Genomic DNA, 19,157 nt, shown 5'->3' on the forward strand with positions numbered 1-19,157 from the left:
ATCCTCGTGACAGGGGGTAGGGAAAATCTGGGCGCAGCGCAGGTAGGTGAAGAAGCAGCATCTTTTCCTACCGTTTCCATCAGCTTCACTGACTTTAGAGCAGGGAGAGCTGGGAGGAGGCACTGGAGAGAAGAGAGGGCAGGAGAGAAATAGGAGATGGGGCAGAGAACAGAGCAGAGAAACATAGCATGGTTGCCAGGCAACTTTAGGGCCCACTTGAGGTTGGTGGTCCTGCCTGCAGAGCAGAGCAAGTAGCATGGTTTTGCCTTCTTCAAGCTACTGCGGCTCTTGTGGTGAAGTCACACAGCAGAGGGGAGTCAAGCCAGAGTTGGGGTGAATACACCAAGAGAGGCTAGGAACCTGTGGGTGCATGCAAGGGATGGATGCTAATGTTGATGTAGATCCCTGGTGTGATGGCTTGTGTGTCCCCGAAGCCTCATGTAGTCAAAGGCAGGGCTTTTTTCAGAGGTGGCTGGATCCAGAGGGTGTGACGCTAGAATTGACTCATGGCGCAATGCTAGGCTCAAGGGCATTAGGATCAAGGCTGTGAGTGCTGCCCACCCTGAGCAGCCTGGATACAAAGAAAGGAGGCAGAAAGACACTGGCAAGGTCCCTTGCTTACATCACTACCTTCTGGGTGCCGTGAACTGGTTCTACTCTGATTCCTCTCTGCCAAGCCATCCGGTCTTGGAGCCAGCTGATTATGGGCTGAAATCTCTACAAACTGTAAGCTAAATAAACCTTTCCCCCTTTCATTTTGGCTGTCGGGTGTTTTGTCTCAGCAAAGAGAGAAAAGTACCTAATACGCCTGGGCTGGGCACTAGGGAGGGAAGCAGGTGAGTGGGGAGGGGGGTTGATGTTGGAGGCCTGGAGAGTGTTGGCGACAGTTGCAGTCACAGAGCAGTGGGGGTTGTTGATGATGATGAAATCTAGAGGATGATTGTGTCTCTGAAGTAGGGGGCGTGTGGGGAGACAAGATCACTGGCAGAGAAGGGTCAGGAACTGAGGTGGTGGCCAGAATATTCAGTGGATTGTGCAGCTGCATGGAAATTTCGATCACCCTGAATGAGAATGAGTGAACCCCCAGAATGAGTGTTGGAGAGATTGAGGAGCTAAATAGTCAAAAAATGAAGGGAAGTGCCTCGGGCAGGCCTGGTCTCTTAGAAATCCCAGCGTGAAGAGGTGGCACAGTGGATAGCACAAGCTCTGAAGGTGGTGTGTGGTGGGGACAGAAGATCCGCCAGGAGAGGCAGTAGACACTCGGCGGGACAGCTGTGGAGCTCGAGGAAGCAGCCCGCCCTCCAGAAGGGCAGCGGAGCTCGGGCCTCAGGGGAGCGCTGCTGCCCGTGAGATCCAGGTGAGAATCTGAGCACCTCTGCCTGCTCCTGATCGCTGGCTGAGGATTCCAGCCTCTGTGGAAGCCTGCTGCTTGCTTGCCCTGCATCAGCTTTTGCTCCCTTACGCCTGCCTTAGTCCTCGTCAAGAAGAGCAGCAGTTTAAAACCCAAAGCAGTTCCTGCCCCTCCACAGCCTCCTGACCGCTGCCGCTCTCCATCCTAGTTCTCAGCCCAGCTCCAGGCGAGACTTGAGGTGACCTTACCCTTCACCGCTTCCCTGACCCGCCCCTGTCTCTGTCCTCACCACTCTGGTCACTCTGGTGACCACTCTGACTTTCTTTCCGATTTGAGAATATGCAAAATGTGTTCCTGCCCCACGGTTTTTGCCCCTGCTCTTTCCTCATTCCAGAATATTCTTCCCATAGATCTCTTCTTCGACTGTCTGGTCCTAGAACACACATCTATCTCCACCTGACCGACTAGTCCTCATCAACCTCAATGCGTTACTGCTTTCTTTCCTGGTGGCCCATTCTGATCTTATTTCTCTGCCTCTCCTTTAGTGGAGTGTATTTCTCTCCTTCTCCCTCTATTTTCAAATAGAAGGTGCCCAAAACATCTATGTTAAGGAGTGACCAAGTGGTGGGTAGACTGCACCATCAGCTAGCTGACACTTGTCCCTTAAGATGAAAAAGCGCTTTGGAGCCAGGGAGGGCTGGCCCTGCTCTGCCATGTCCAATTATACGATTTCAAACTGGTTTGGTTCTGGCCTAAGATGAAACGCATCTTAGTCTCAGATCTGTGACTCATGTTAAGCTCCCAGTACCATTCAAAATTAGGAATTCTAAAGGGGGATGTTTTCCTACAACTGTAGAGCATCCCACTGTGTTTATTTTAAATGTCACAGATTTATTTAGAAAAAATAATTTATTTTCTCTGTTGAGAAGGTTGAACTTTCTTGTATGCATGTCTAGAGAGTAGAGTCGGGGCGAGGGGGCAAGAAAACTATCTTAACTTTCTTTTGATCGAGTGTTAAGAATAGGCATCTAATATAGGCAGATAAAAAGCAATTAGATAAACAATGAGCTCTAAAAAGTCTAGTATTTTATTGTGGGAACCTCAAATCCAACCTGTGCTGAATTCATGTGTGTGGGCGGAAAGTGAATTTTTGCAGGCTGAATATCTTGGGTTTGGAAGCAGTTTCTCAGTTTCTCCCATATTGCAAAGCGTAGCACATGTGTTCAGTTATGGATTTCCACAAAACTGGCAATCCCAAACCAATGAACGGCTGAGGTTCCAAAAGTTCATTTGCAAGTTTATTTGGCACATGGAATGCATTTTCCCGTAGAAACAATGTCATAAATTAAAGATTGAGCCCCATGCCAGCCCACAAAATTCAACTTATTTAATTTCAACAAATATTTGTTGAATACATACCAAGAGTCCCATGTGGGAATTGAGATAGCTTAGGTGCCGAGAGAAATCAGATGCCATTCTTGGCTTCAAGAGAATCATGTGCTAAGTAGGAAGGCGGGCCTGTTGGTGGCCAATATTCATTCATTCATACATCCAATCACAGTGTTTATCAGGTACCTGTGATGTGCTCACCCAGTGCTCAGGGCTAGAGATGCAGTTCTTTCTTGTCTACATGGACCTTGCCATCTAGTGAAGGATACAGAGATAAAGTGTACTAGTGAGATTTTTTTGCCTCAGTAATATGCAAAATAAAAACATTTTTATTTGCTTTTCTTGGTCAGAGGTCCATCTTTCAACTGTGGGGTTCTGTGTCAAGCTGCAAGTTGAGTTCAGGTCTCTTCCACATGCTGCCATTCTGTACAGACTCTTTCTCAAAGCACAAGACACCAAGCTAAGCTTTGCAACACACGCAAAGCCTCTGCTCACGGCATGTTTGCAATACTCCATAGCGAAGGCAGGCCACATGGCCATGCCCAGCATCAGTGGGTAGGGAAATATACTTGGTGACTAAATGTTACAACAAAGGGCAATATGGCTGTGTAATTATAGGCAAGGGGGTTGAGGAAACAGTGCTCCAGTAAGCAAAGGAGGTGAATGAATTAGAGGGTAATAAGGGCTAGCGTACAGAAAGTGTGGATTTCATGGGGCACATAATGAACATTTAACCTAAATGGAAAAGGCTGGGGAACACTCCCTTAAAGAAGGGAGGTCTAAGCTGAACCTGACCTATGGGCAGATCTTAGCTAGATTTAAAGGAGGCTGGTGGGGGGGTCTGGGAGGGGAGCTGGGGATTTAGCTCAGTGGCATAAGCACCTGCCTTGCAAGCAGGTGGTCGTGAGTTCGATCCCCCGTACTGATAAAAAGAGAAAAAGAAAAAAAAAGCTGGCCAAGAGGACAGGATAAGAAAGGCTAGCAACTGTGGGAGAGTGTGGCCCAGTGCTCAGAATGGACAAGCACACAGGACATGGGGTGGGGGGTGTCAGGAGATGAGGGGCATGGTTACCAGGGTAGATGAGGAAGGTTCTTGTGGTCCATGTTAAAGAACTTAGGCCTTGTTGGAAGGACCTGAGAGAGCCACTGCGGGGCTTGGGTTAGAAGGGTTGAGCAGATGAACTGTGTTTCAGAACAAGCACCCTGGGTCCCAGGGCTGTCTGAAGAGAAGCCACTGGACACTGGCAGATCAGTTCTCGGGCCATTGTAGACCAGTAGGAGACTGGGGGCTGAATCAGAATGACGGGATGGTGGGAGGAAGTGAGGGGATTTGAGAGCTACTCGGAAGATAGCACCGACAGGACTCGGTGATTAATTGGATTCCCTCTTGAGTCTGACACACTAAAAATAGGCCATAAGATGAAAAATAAAATAACAAGGTGGCCGCTGTTTTTCTGCAAGATGTGTTCTTTCTTCCTTGATCTAAAACCTCACAAAGGAAATAAAGAAGTGCTACTCAAATATCCACTGCATTCCTCCAGTGCCCCAGGCATGGACTAGGCACTAGGTTGGAGGGTGAAGGATGGCACCCATGTCAGTGGGGTGGGGGACCCTGAGAGATGCCAGAGCCAAGTCTCAGAGCTGGCAGTGGGTGAGGTATCTGTCTCAGCAGCAGTGCGAGGACATTGACATTGAGGTTACAGGGGAAGGAGTTACAGGCGCCTGGCTGGGGTGACCAAGCCAGGTAGACTGAGGTGTCATTTACCATGCAGGAGGTGGGAGACATAACTTGTTGTAGGAGAACCTACTCAGGGCGTTGACTCCTACCCTGGCAGCGGAGTAAAGATCCTGAGCCTAGTTGGAGTGGAATCCAGGCTTCTGTGTGCCCTGTAAATCTCTCTTCTCTGAACCCCATCTCCTGTTCTTTAAAGCAGGATTAATGATAGTGCCCACCCTAGCGTGTTACCAAGAAGCTTAAATCAGATAAAGGGTGTGAATTCCGAGGCACAGAGCCTGGTTCTTAGTAAGTGCTGAGCTGGGGTTAGCAATGGTGGGCACCAAGGAGGGGGTCATTAATAGGAAAGGCTTTAGGAGAGGTAGCCTTACACTGAGCCTAGAAGCCTGAGCCGACTTTCTCCAGAGTGGTGGAGGCATTTCAGGCACAGTGAGAGATCCGTTCAGGAAGTGGCAGCAGGACTCTGTTGTTAGGGCAGAGGCTCCACCAGGAAGGAAGGGAGGGCTGAGGGTCTGGCGGGACCCGGATGTGAGGGGCTCTGTTTAGACTTTATTGGTTTATGCTGGCAACTCACAAAGCGCTGTTAACAAAAGAAGTCTTTAAAAGATTTGTGTCTGAAAGATTATCCATATGGCTGCTGCCTTAATCTAACATCGGAACTACTGATCCCACCCCTGGCGTCACAGGGCCACTTTTGTCTGGGACATTTTGTAGAGACTGAGTTAACTCACCTCTCTTCCCGAGTCATCTACTTCGTGGCCATTTTTCCAAATGTCGCATGCTTCTCCACCTTTCCAGTTGTGGAACTCTGCTTGCTTTGGTCTCAGTCACATGCTGGACTCAGGGCTGGGTCCTCTCCAGGAAATGGGCCATGCAAAATAGGCCTCACCTGTTAGAGTCCCATCCTACTGTGTTCTGCCCTCCGTCGATAGAGCCCAGGCGTGCTAGCTATGAGGAACCTGGATGCCCCTCCCATTTAATTTCGAAAGTTTAATATTTGCCCCACATTCTCTTCTACATGCTTCTTCTACGGTGACAGCTGGAAGATTTTCAAGCAGCTCCTGTGGCTGTTTTGAGGTCTTCTCCTGTGGTGACTGGGTGTTTTAGTTTCCTGAGACTGCCCTAACAAATTGTCACAAAACCGGTGGCTTGAAACGACACAGATTTGTCTTGCATGGGGCTGGAGGCCACAAGTCAGCAGAGTCTTCCTTTTGACGCCTCTGGGGAATGACCCCGTCCTCACTTGTCCCAGCTTCTGCTGGCTCCTGGTGTTTCTTGGCTTGTGGCAGAATTACTCCATCTCTGCCTCAGTCTCACATGACCTCCTTCCCTGCATGTGTGTGGATCATGCGGTCTCTCTGTTTCTCTCTCTCCTTCTGTCTTCCTGTCCCTCTTTCCTTTCTCCTAGACAGACACCAGTCATCGCTGACTTTTAAGTCTAGGATGGTTTCATCTTGAGATCTAGAACCAGCTGTGTTTGCCAAGACTCTATTTCTAACTAAGAAGACATTCAGAGATTGGGGGTGAGGTTAATTTGGGGAACTCTGTTCAACCCCTACATGGAGAAACACGGATAGTATAAAAAATTGAAAATGAAATGGTATGTTCAATTAGTGATCAGAGCTACGAAAAAGAATAACAAAACCAAGAAAGGGGATGGGAGTGCTGGTGCAGGCAGGGGAGGGCACAATCTTAAACAAGGCCAGAAGGGTGTCCGAGGGACTCACTGGGCAGCGGACCGCACAGCCAGCTTGGAGATGTCCTCCTTCAAAGGCTACGCCAATGTCTAAGAGACAGATGATGGTTCTAAGTCAGCCATTGTGATTCCTCCTCCTCTTCAGCCTTGTGCAGCTCCCAGGCTTGAGTCTGTGCGGTGACACTTCTTTATGGTCCAGTGCTGCTCTAATGACAGTGATAATGATAATAATGGGATCCGGGGGCAGCCCCTCCTCCTTGTGTGAGGACCCCATTGCGCCGACTAATTGTGTAGAAGCACGTAGGACAACTGTCTGTGGGTGGGAGCAGCAGGGAGGGCCTTGGGGCATCCCAGAATTACCCTGGCACAGCTGAACCCATGGATCCAGGTTACCGAGAACGCTGGGAGGGGTTCGGGGCTGGGGTGGTCTTCTAACACTGGGTGGGGGCGGGGATAAGCCTGGGTCTGCCAGGGTCTTCGTCAGCTATGAGAGGAGCTGTGGCGTAACCTACTTACTGCAAAGCAGAAGGTGAAGGGGAAATAAACTGTTAAGGGGCACAGCTCCACCTTGGCATTGCAGACAGTTGGCAGCGGTCGGCATGGGAAGGATTCGCACCTGCTCAGAAGCCAGTTTGTTGGGCTTGTTGTTTGGCTTCTTGTTTGGTTTTTGGTAGAGCTGGCAACTGATGCCCTCAGACCTCGGCCTCCAACTGCAATGCTTATCTGCACCATCCCACTAATCGGTGCTCTCTGACTTCTCCCAAGCCCCATTAAGGACACTCCTTTTAGTAAACATATGTTTTTAATGGAACAGTTTTTTTTTTTGCAGTGACCTTATCTCAGGCAGCCTGCACTCTCTTAAGTATGTATCGATTGGCTTTTAAAAATTCTTCAAATGTTTTACTTGTCCTGTGACCTAATATTTGTCCTGTTCCCAGAAACTGCTGCAGTTCATACACAGTGTTCAGATCAGATCAGATACATAGTGTTCGGATCCTGAAGGCTGCCTGCCAAGCTTGGTTTTGGATTTTGCACCTTGTTGTAATGTTTGCCTGTTTTCATTCTGCAGAATGGAGCTTGCCCCATTTCTCATAGGCCAGGGGTGGGATGCAATATTTCTCTCAGGACGAGTTATGATTGCCATCTGCTTACTGGTGAGGAAACTGATTCCCACTGATTCCCCCAATGAGGAATGGGTTCCCCATTACTCAGGGATCGTGAGGGAGAGCTGTTTGAAGCCCAGGCCTGCCTGATTCAAACAGCACTATTTTCCCATTTTATATCCATGCCATCTATTTTTTAAAAATGTCTCCTCTAAACTCTCATGTTCATGGCGTGCATTTGGATATAAAAACAGCAAGTTTTTGTACACTCGTCACCCGCTAAAGAGCCACATAGGGCAGAGGCCGTAAATCCCTTTTGTGTGAGAGTTTCAGTCTGAGAAGGTGTTTTATGTGTGCTAAATAGCTCCAAGTTGCAAGACAAAGGCCAGTTTTCCACCACTAGTTAACAGGCCAACCCAGTGAACAAAAATCAATGAAGCAAATTATGCTGGTATCATGGAGACATGGACAAGAATTTAGACACTTTAAAATTGAATTCTTAATCCACTTGAGCTAACCTTTGTTGAATACCGGCCACGAGCCAGGCCCTGTACTAGGCTCTGGGGGAGGCAAAGATGGATAAGGCTTTGTCTTGGAGAAGCTTGGAGGTTCACATGGGAAGCAGTCAGCAAACAAATGCTTTAATAACTGTTTTTCAAGGCATGAAGAGATCCCAAAGAACACATTAGTCTTGGAAGGAAGGAGAGATGTGATTAAGAATCTTCCAAGAAGCCTTGAACTGTTTCTGCCCTTGTATATAGGGAAGTACAATGCCCACTGTGCTGGTATATGTACACTCAACAGCTGCAGACCTCTCTTCTCACTACCATTTTGTATTTGTCTGACTTAAGTCACTCCCTTTTTTCTTAAAATTCTGTTTTACTTGCATTATAATCAACAACTTCTGATACTGAGGCATTCTTAAAATAACTCCATGATGTGGGAACTGTATTATTTGCAGGTGGTGAGTCTGAGGCCCAAAGAGGACATATGTCTTCCTGAAGGTCACTTCTGACTTCTAGTCAGACTGGTCTATTTAATGAGTTCTGTGCCGAGACCATACATCTGTGAGCTCAGAGGTTTTGCACATGTTATTCCTGCTGCTCAGAATGCTTTTCCCACTACCCTTGATGTGACTATGTCAATCTCCTCTGAGAACTCTGAGCAGCAGAGAAATGCCATGTTACCTGACCAAGCTGCCTCAAGTAGGCTCCTTCCTACTAGAACTTTGGTCTCTGCAGACTTCCCTCAGCTTGAAATTACTGTAAGTAGTTGTCAGTTTACTTGGTTTTTGTCTGTATGCTCCACTTACCTGGCCCATTCATCGATATGTCCTCAGTGTCTGCAGTAGTGTTTGGCAGGAGGCGGGCACTCAGCAAATACATGCAGAAAGAGTGCCAGGCGACGTGCCTTTCCCTGGAAGGCTTGAAACCTGGCAGAGGAGTTGCCAACCCTGCACAGAACAGTGCACTCTGTCTACTTAGGAGCATGTGCAGAGCGCACTAAGGACCCCAAGGAAAGAGCACTTGCTTTGCTTGGAGATTGGGAAGACATCACAGAAGAGGCAGAGCCAAACTAGCCCTTGAGCTCACCTTGATTTCACCCAGATGTTGCAGGCCCCAGGACATTCTGGGCAGGGAGAACATCACCGTGCTTGGAAAGACCCGACATGTGTGCACTGCAGGTGTTTATCAATGCCAGGTGCTGTTTGCTAGATACCAGAGATTCATGTTTTTAGGAGCTTGCATTCTAGGTAAAGAGACAGACTCACCAACCTGCTGTTATCCAGGGATGAGTCTGGAGAGCCGAGCAGGACCACAGATGAGCTTGGAAACACCTGCTGTAGGCAGTCATGAACGGCACATAGGCAGGGGATTGGTGTGGGCAAAATGGCACCACTGGGGATTCTGAAGCATGGGATGCTGTGATCAGCTGTGTGCTAGGTGTCTATGTGGGTGTGGATCAGAGGCACTGGGGGCCGAGGGCTGCTGTGACGATGGCATGCAGAGCACAATAATAGCTTAGAGCAGTGACGGTGAACTCTTTGGGGACCCAGTGCCCAAACTGCAACCCCAAGCCCACTTACTTATCGCCTGGCACTGCTGCTGCTTTCCAAGAATGCGCACGCCCTGCATGTGTGTTCTGTTATCTGATGCTTGGCTGCTGGGGCACGCGAGCCAACAAAGAGGATCTGCTGCGGCACGGGTGCCATAGATTTGCCACCACTGGCTTAGAGGATGCTTAACAGCTGAGGCTGAGGGTTACCCAAATTTTCCCCATCAGTTTTCCAACGTGATCTTCCACATGGACTATTGCTCATTAGACAAGACTGGGCAGTGTTTCCTGGTGTACATGAGTATGGTTTCTAATCCCTTGGAACAGCCCTCAGCCAAAAGGGTCAAAGATGATGCACCATTTATTCTCATGTTACAAAGTTCCAGTGCACAGCGGCTTATTCAACTCTCCATGAAGATCTATAGCAACAAAACTTGTTCAATTTTATTTAACTTACGTTTTCCAAACTTGCTGGCCACGGAACCCTACTTTAACATTAGCACCCTAACAACCCAGGGGACACACTTTCAAGAAGGCTAAGAAATGGAATAGAATGGAATGGAACTTACGTTTTCCTCCATGACCATGGCTTGGGGAGGCCCTGTTTAGTATCATCTTGGTCTTTATGGTGGTACTTTTCTGTCGGTGTCACTCCCGGCCGGCAGGAAGGACACACAACAAAGTCTGGCAGTGGACAACCTTTTCTTTTACTTTCCTTCTCCGTACAGCCTGCCCCGGGAATCCTCCCGGCCGAAGCCTCTGTTGGTCCGCTCCCCGCGGCTCCTTGCGTGCTTCTCCCTACAGTCTGTCCCAAAGCCTCTACCGGTCCGCTCTCCGCGGCTCCTTGCGTGCTTCTTCTGCTTCTTCTTTCATGGCGGGAGAGGCACTCACTTTTATAGGGGTACAGTGGCCAATCAGTTCAAAGCGCGCGATGCGGGCTGATTGGCTAACATCAGTTGTTGCTAGGCAGACTATCTTACAGGGCGGGTTGTGAAGCAGGAGATCTTACAGGGCGGGTTGTTTACCAAGCAGGAAGCAGGAGATCTTACAGGGCGGGTTGTTTACCAAGCAGGAAGCAGGAGATAAGCGCCATCTTAGCACACTCGATGGGAGGGGTAATCTAGCTCAGGCTTTGCTCTTTCCTACAGGCCTCACGTCCGCCAAGTAAGGCGACCGGGCTCGGGGCTGCGGCTCCCAACATCTCCCCCTTTTTTATTTTTTATGAATGTGCGCATCGTAGCCCTTCCTGGACTGGGTGCAGAGGCTTATGCCCTATGCGTAGGCCCACCGTAGGTCCTTGGCTTAGACCCTGGTCGGCCGTCCCATGGTCTGCCAAGGCCCTGAGGCCCTCGTCCTTTTTCTAGGGCCAGGCACAAACTGGACGGAACCTGGATGCACACAAGCTTGCACTCATTTCTTCTCCGTAAAGAAATCCCCTCGGAGAGAAATTTAGACCTGGGCAGCATCTAACAGTCCAGCGGCTTACGTGCAGGATGGGGTAGGGCCTGGCTTAGGTTGAGTCGCACCGGGGGAGTACGCTCTTACCCGTCATTGACTCTCCTACCCAGCTATGTCATAATTTTTTAGAGGAGGAGTGTGGGAAGCTCACCGCCCCTAGACTCGGTCGTAGGCTAGGCGAGCGAGCCATGCATATGCCTGAGGATCTTTTTGTCCATTTTGGGCTACCGCTATTTCTATTCATCTTGTTGGTTGGTCTGTGATGGATCTCCGGTAGGGCAGGTCTGATCTTCAGTCGAGGGCTTTGTTGCCCGTGTCAGTCTCTCCGGTACCCACAGTGGTTCTCGTCCCGGTTCCTGTGGGAAAACACAAACCGCGCCTCGGTTCCAGCTAACCACCGGATCCGGGCCCATCCATTGTCCTGTTAGGACATCTTTCCATTTAACCCATCCTTTATTGTTAGGAGATGGATTACAATGCTCCATAGCTGGGGAGCAATCAGCATTGTTTAGATTTAAAAAATTGTATGTGAACAATGCCATGGATAACCGTGCCTTTGGGGGTAGGCCTTGGCTTACCCCCCCTTTTTGTTTATATAAAACTTCTTTGAGGCTTTTGTGAGCTCTCTCAATAATTCCTTGACCTTGAGGATTGTATGGGATACCTAATTGTCTGCCATTGATCTTAAGCAAAAGCATGGGCCTCTTGTCAAGAGTCATGTGGAGTACTGGAACCTCTTATGGAGGCTGGGGAGCAGCAGGAGCTGTGCTATCCTGTCCTCGACCACAAATACGATTTCCTTGAGCATCATAGACTGATCTGCAATCCTCTGCCTTATATGGGCCCTTTCTGCATCTCCCGCAGACGCCATACGATCCCTCGTTTTTGGGGCGAGGCCTGGCGCTTGTGTTATTCGGGCAGTCGCGTTTGATATGCCCTGGGTCCCCACAGCTGAAGCACCCCTTGGCCTTGCGCTCTTTCCTCGGCCCTCGAGGGCCCTTTTGTTGTACTGCCGCGGCTAGGAGGGCCGCAACTCCTGAATGGGAAAGTGGCCCCCCTATTTCTCTGCATATTCTGATCCAGGCGTTAAGGTCCTTATTCTTATGTGGGGCTATTGCTGCCTTACATTCCTTTGTGCATTGTTCGAAAATCAACTGCCTAACCAGCGGTTGAGCCACTTCCCTATCGGAAAAGATCTTATCGGCGGCATCTTGCATCCGAGCCACAAAATCAACGAATGGCTCTGTTGTGCACTGGACTATTTTAGAAAGGCACAAGGATGCCGTTCCGGCACCACTCACCTGCTTCCAGGCGCGAAGCCCAATGGTATTGATCTGCTCATAAACTGCACCAGGGAACTGAGTCTGATTATCAGCGTGTTGGCCTTCCCCCATAAGCATGTCTCTATTCCACCCCCAGTTCCCTCGGTTAGCGTTTCTTTCCGCCTGTTCGGCAGCGAACTCGGCGTACCAGGCTCGCCAATCCAGGTAACTACCCGAGGGCAGACACGCCTTTGCCAGCTGAGTCCAGTCCGCGGGGGTGAGGGGCCCAGAAGACAGGTTCTCCAGCATGGCAATGGTGTAAGGCGCAGTCGGCCCAAAGGTTGTAACTGCATTTTTAAGTTCTCTAATCTGCTTTATTTCAAAGGGTTTCCACACATTACGTCCCTGACCCATGGCCATCTGTACAGGATATATCCCATAGGGGCCGCTATCTATCCCTGGGAACGGGTGGTCTTCATTAGACACACGACCCCCATGCCACAGCTGTCTGTGGAAATAACGTTCCGCCGGTGGCGGAGCATCGTAAGATGGCGGCCGTGGCTGAACAGAAAATGGCGGCCTGTGCGTTATTTCCTGTACTGACGGAAGAGGGGGGAGTTCCCATGCGGCGGCATCGCGGCGAGGGACCGCTTCCGGGAACGAGTTCCAGGGCGGAGCAGAAGGTTCTGTCTCCCTCCCCTGCCAGGGGGCGCTCAGAAGCTCTCTGCTTTTTCGTAAGCCTAGCTGAGCGGAGCGCAATTCGCGGCGCAACGCAGCGAAAGAGCCTTGCGTCTCCCCATCAAGCGACTTAGGCCCCTGACAGCTGGTCTCTTTGGCCTCCTCACCATTCAACCTTCCCTCGTCCTCGGAGTCAGACGACTCCGAGGCTTGAGCCCCGTCCTCCTCCTTAGCATCTTTGTTCCCCTTGACGGACCCCTCTCGGGAGCTCCCTGACTGGGCCTGCTCAAATACCCTGCGTACTTTTGTAAGCTCTTGAGAGCTTTCCCCGAAACCACCCTCACTCTTAGTGCCGCTACCTAGCATGTTTCCCATTTTTTAATATGTTACTCACCGCGTGAGGCCCAAAGAATCCGCCACTTACACGTGAGCCTGAGAGGAGTCTACAAACCCTGTAGGTGCGCGCCACCCAGGGCCCAGGTTTATCCTCTACTCACCTGTCTTGCAGCTCTGCGTTGGAGCGTTGTCCACTGCCACGTCTCGGGGGTGATCAGCTCCCCGTACGGGCCACCAGATGTCGGTGTCACTCCCGGCCGGCAGGAAGGACACACAACAAAGTCTGGCAGTGGACAACCTTTTCTTTTACTTTCCTTCTCCGTACAGCCTGCCCCGGGAATCCTCCCGGCCGAAGCCTCTGTTGGTCCGCTCCCCGCGGCTCCTTGCGTGCTTCTCCCTACAGTCTGTCCCGAAGCCTCTACCGGTCCGCTCTCCGCGGCTCCTTGCGTGCTTCTTCTGCTTCTTCTTTCGTGGCGGGAGAGGCACTCACTTTTATAGGGGTACAGTGGCCAATCAGTTCAAAGCGCGCGATGCGGGCTGATTGGCTAACATCAGTTGTTGCTAGGCAGACTATCTTACAGGGCGGGTTGTGAAGCAGGAGATCTTACAGGGCGGGTTGTTTACCAAGCAGGAAGCAGGAGATCTTACAGGGCGGGTTGTTTACCAAGCAGGAAGCAGGAGATAAGCGCCATCTTAGCACACTCGATGGGAGGGGTAATCTAGCTCAGGCTTTGCTCTTTCCTACAGGCCTCACGTCCGCCAAGTAAGGCGACCGGGCTCGGGGCTGCGGCTCCCAACACTTTTCTAGAAGCCTCTACAGTTTGAGCAGCTTGCTAAAGCAGTAAGATTGCGGGGATCAGTAGCAGACACCACACTAACTAAGCTCTCTGTGCCTCAGTTTCTTTATCTTTGGCAATAATGATTGTTCCACAAAGTGGCTGTGAAGATGAGTGAGTTTATCATAGAAAGCCCTAAGAACAGTACCGGATCCACGGCACCAGGAAGGTGCTATGCTTTGAATGTGTCCCCCAAAGAGCTTGTGTTAGAAACTAAATCCCCCCAGCAATACCCTCGAGGGGAGATTCATGCCAATCTTAAAAGAGCCTGACGGTACAAGTTTGACCTGCTGCTGCCTTACGAGCATGCACCCTCTCCTGCCTGTCCACCTTCTGCCATGGCAGCGTAGCAAGAAAACCTTCAGCAGAGGCAGGCTTTAGCAGCTAAGATTGTAAGAAATCTATTTCTTTATAGATTAACCAGCCAAACATGGTGGCGTGCCTATAACCCTAGCACTCAGGAGGCCGAGGCAGGAAGCTTATATGATGTTCAAGGCCAGCCTAGACTACATAATGAGTTCAGCGTGAGCTGTACTATATAGCAAGTTCCTGTCACAAAAAATAGCTAAGTAAATAAACAGCCGGTCTGTGGTATTGTGTCACAGCAGCATTAAATGAGTTAATATAAGAGGGCTCAGTCAGTGTTGGTAAGAAGCAGGGTAGGGTGGTAGATGAAAGCGCGGTCTTTGAAGCTGGTCTGCTCTGCTTTGTGTCTCAACTTCTCCATTTACTAAACTCTGTGACTCTCAGGAAAGCAGTATAGGATCTTCTGTGCCTCTGTTTCCTCTATCTGTATAGTAGGGGCAATTATAGTAACTACTTTATAGTTGTGTTGTGAAGAATACATGGATCCAGTCATGTGAAAAGACATTGCCTGGCATGTGAGATGTTTTTGGTTTTTAAAAACGAATCCCAAATTGTCTCTGTTATTAGCATAGTTTCAGCATGTAGACCGACTCACAGCTCCAGTGATGAAGATCCAATTTTTCAGCTTTTCTGCGAAGTTATTTTGGTCTTATATTTTGGCATTTCCTGTCTATGAGGGCCTTTAATTCAGAATTTAGTTTGTCACCGTGACTTCTTACTGTCTTCTGTTTAGTGGTGTTAGGTTTCTTCAGCGTGCGGGCTGGGCTGGCAGTTGTAATGAAAGTCCCTTGATTCTGGAGGCCACCTGGTCCCTCCTTTGGGCTCTGTGCCTTTCCTAAAGATGCAGACATCTGTTTCAAATCACTTAGCAAAGACCTTGGGATGCTCTTGCAGGGAATACATTCCACAGCTTGGATGCCATTCTCTGTGTGAGAGAGAAGCTGGATCGTTGGCTTGTTAAAAGTTTTCTCATATTATATCGGTGTAGAATCTCTGAAACAGGTCGCACTCACCCCACATTCAAGCCAATTACCTGATATTTAGTTATCAGATTCCTTCAGGGACTGTCTGTCTTTGGGAACAATTAGATTAGAGAATGCTGATGCAATTCGAGTGGTAGGAAGCAGAAGCTATAGTCCTGAGTTCAGAGTTTCTATTTCAAGGTTGAGTAAGTGGTAAGTTTTCACTGAGAGATTTTAGCCTAATCGAGTCAGATCCTGCAGGTTCCCCCAGCCCAGCCTTTGGGCGTTTATTTCACCTGCCTGGAACCTTCAGCCCCCTTTCAGAGGTATCTGTTCCTGTCCTTTAGGTTGGCATGAAAACAATTAATAATTTAAACCATGCCCATTAAAAAAATAGAAATGCTGTATAAATACAATACTGTAATAATAAATTTAAAAGTCGATCCAGCTGGGCACTTTTCCCAGACTACCAGCTGAGCAGAAACACAAATAAGTAAAGAAGAAAAAAGCTGCTATATAATGCAAATGTTTGCAACGCCATTGCTTTCTGCTCCTCTTCTATTGCAAATATATAGTATTGAAGTTGCAATATGGATAAATAGTTTTTGTGGCCTAACCTGGAAACCTAATCATTGCTGATAACATTATTTTTATGGGAGAGAAAATATATTCCATATTACAGATGGTTTGCAATGTTGTTGTTGTTGTTGTTATTTTTGAGAACAGTAGATTTATAAGTCTGGGGGAGCCTGGGAGTTTTAACCTGTAGCTAGATGTTTTGTATTTGCTATTGACTGATGAAAATTCAGAGTCTTGGAGTCCTCACCTCTGTGTTGGCCTCCAAAGTCCTTGCTGACCTCTTCATTCTAGAAATCCTGCGTCATCTGTGTTTTCTGGCCAGCAGGCCACCCATCCCTGTCTTGTCCCAGCCCAATCCCACCCTCCAACCACTGTTGAGCCCTAAGGGAGCCAGAGAGGGATGGTGGCCTCTTGACCAGAAAACAGTATCTGTGACAGTTGGGGTCCATAGAAAGCCATGCTGTGTGGCTTGGTGTGTAACTGTAACATCTCTGAACCTCTGGTTTATCTGCTTACAGTGAGCTTCGGACCTATCAACACAATAGTGCCTGGTCCAACACCAATGTTCCCTCCATGCCATTAATGTGGTGGAGTAGTTATTCAGGGGTTTTGAGCTATACTGATTTCCACACAATCAAGCAAGTTCACAGTAAGAAAGTACTTTCTGAATTTCAAACCACAAACTTAGAAACAATCATCTGGAACTTTCCTGTTCCAGCTGGGGCCTAGATAGATTTGGGACATACATTTTTCTCTGAACTGGGAATTGAGGAGGAGGTGGTTCATGTCCTCATATAGTTAAGTGACAATATCCAACTATTTTATTGAATTATTTGGAATAAATTAAGCTCTATGGTAAATTTTATAGCAAACCAAGAAGAACAGAGCTCCTTAAACCGTTTCATGCACTGGTTTCCACCAAAGTGTTTTTCACCTAAGGAAAATTTTTTAGTTTCTTGTCTTTAATTTTTTGGTTTGGGTTTTTGGTTTCATTTTTGTTTTCTTTCAAGCAATCTCTTCTTTGCATTTGGGCAGATTCTATTTTTAAATTCATGAAAAGGCTTGTATCTACTTATTGTCTTTTTCATGTGGGCATGACGTCTAACTGGAACTAGAAAAATAAAATATCACTGGAGATCTTCAGACTTAGATCCCGCTGTGGTTAGGACCCCTTTCCCACAAAACATGTGTTGGAAACTTAATCTCCAGAGCAGCAGGGTGGAGGCGGGGTCTAACGGGAGGGGCTTAGGTGCTGGGACTCCAGTGAGTGGATTAGTGGTGGGAGGAAAGGCTTAGAGCTGGGTCTCTACCTTTTGCCCTCTGGTAAGAAGACCCTCGCCAGGTGCAGAGCCCTCTACTGTGGACTTCCCAGCCTCCAGAACTGTAAGAAATGGGCATCTCTGCTCTCCATAAATTACACAGTCTCAAGTATTCTGCAGTTGCAGCACAAAACAGACTAAGATGGATCCTCGGAAAAGGAGCAGGCAAAAGCAAAGCAAACAAATACACCTCTGCCATTTTCTCCAGAACACATCTCTGCCACTCTGCATCCAGTTTCCCTCCTGTCTGTGGTCCAAGGACGTTGAAATGAAGCCAGTTAAGCAATAGCCCATCTGAGAGCGTCTCCCTCAGCAAGAGAAGTGGCGGGCAAGATGTCCGTGTCATTTGAGCTATGGCTGAAGTGTTTATGCACTGAATTGGACACAGAAGAATCAGAGTGATACCTTTCATAAGGAATTATTTCGGAGTATCTGGTTTTGTTCACTAAAATGTGGGAGCTATAAGATCTGCTCCCCCCTCCTTAAAGAATTTGAATGTGTGAGTAACGTGCTGTCATGAAGATTTTACAATCTGCAATATTTGAGAAGTAATGAGATATTGTTGTTGGTTGACCATCTGGTTATACATTCTTGGTGTCACAGTTTGCTTTTTATTTTTTATTTTATTTTCTACTTCTGAGAAGCAAGGGCTGGGAATTTAGAAATTTCAAAGGCAGCTTTTAAAAAAAAATACAAACAAGGAATTTATATTTAGGTGGTTATCCTGGTTGGATTTTTGTTTGTACCCTATGTAGAATAAGACATGAAAGGTTCGTTTTTAAAATTTTTTTCAAGAATAAACCAACCTTGACTGTTGATTTGATCTTCAAATCCAAACTTTTAGCTTATGTTAAAAATAGTTTCTTCACCATACGGAAGAGTCAGACATAAATCAAAACTAGAAAGAAAAATCACCAGTGGAAGAGACCAACAGAGATTTCATATTTCATGCATTCACTCAAAAATATTTATTGAAACCTAAGATTAGCATATCATGCTGAGAGACATAGGGATTTACTAAAGAAATATTAAAGATCTTCTCCCTTCCTTTGAGGAGCTTAGCGCTTTCTTGGGGAGAAATGACATAGACATATGAAATAGTTAAGTTGTAATTCAAGGCAGCATATGATTAAATAGCAAAATGTGTGGTTCCGACAAGAAATGCTATAGGAATTCAGGAAAGAGAGTGATCACTCAGTGGCACCAGTGCTTTCTGCCCACAAATTGGCAAGTCGTAGCACTGTTTGTATGAAATATCTTACACTTGTGTTTTTGGCAGCCTTAGGCCTTGACTCCCAGGCAACATTAAGAGCCTACAAAAACATTTGTACTCCAGTCTCTCTAGAATTGGCTTAATTTTTTTTTTCCTTTTCCTTATAGGCAGAGGAAGTGCCTTATGTAAACCTAGAGTGCCCCGAGAGGCAGGGAGTTTTTGACAGTCATGATCTGTTTCAGATACGAATAAGGAACCAGCCTCCTCATTTTCTCGGTGTTTGAATGCAGCAATCTTGCCCCCTGTTGCAAACTCCCCCCGACATTGAGAGGCGCTTTAATTTGAACCTAATGTCCATGATGGAAGAGGGAGCTATCAAGGGTCAGACAGTTAAGACTTTGGCTAACCGCTAATGAAAATCCCTTTGGTTACGTGGTTGGAGATGTGGGGGAGGGGGGACCTGACCTTGCACACGGGGAGTGGGGTTCCCCCAGCAGGTGATATGCTAAACTCATCACATTGGGGATGATATTTAGTGAAACTCACTGACTTCCTGTTCTGTATTTGCCGTATTAAATTAGCACAGAGCTCAAACGCCTCGATTCTTAAGAATTAAATAGAAGGAGAAGAAATAAAATCTTTTTTGAAGTCAAAGGCACTATTTGGATCCACCTGCACCTCATTCCACTAGGGTCCCCCCAGGGACAACCCACAGCTGAATGCAGTCACCATTTGGTTGCTTTTCAATCTTGTGATTCATGTGTTTACTGCAAACATATACAGAAAAAAATAAATAAATAAACTCTCTGGCACTGGCTC

General features: G+C 47.9%; 1 protein-coding gene and 1 long non-coding RNA gene across 4 annotated transcripts in view; one reads left to right on the top strand and one right to left on the bottom strand.

The window, feature by feature from the left end:
* Plxnc1 (plexin C1) overlaps positions 1–19,157 on the top strand; it is a 140,441-nt gene that overhangs the window by 36,248 nt on the left and 85,036 nt on the right. The gene's annotated exons all lie outside the window — the stretch shown is intronic.
* Positions 2,421–7,125, bottom strand: LOC134477382 (uncharacterized). Its single transcript, XR_010049431.1, has 2 exons — positions 5,207–7,125; positions 2,421–2,995 (listed from the first exon to the last, which is right to left on the bottom strand). It is a non-coding gene; the product is annotated as an uncharacterized LOC134477382 (long non-coding RNA).

The sequence above is a fragment of the Cavia porcellus genome, unplaced genomic scaffold, assembly GCF_034190915.1.
Source record: "Cavia porcellus strain 051 isolate PalLab524CR breed Dunkin Hartley unplaced genomic scaffold, mCavPor4.1 scaffold_8, whole genome shotgun sequence".
In the NCBI taxonomy this organism is placed as follows: Eukaryota; Metazoa; Chordata; class Mammalia; order Rodentia; family Caviidae; genus Cavia; species Cavia porcellus.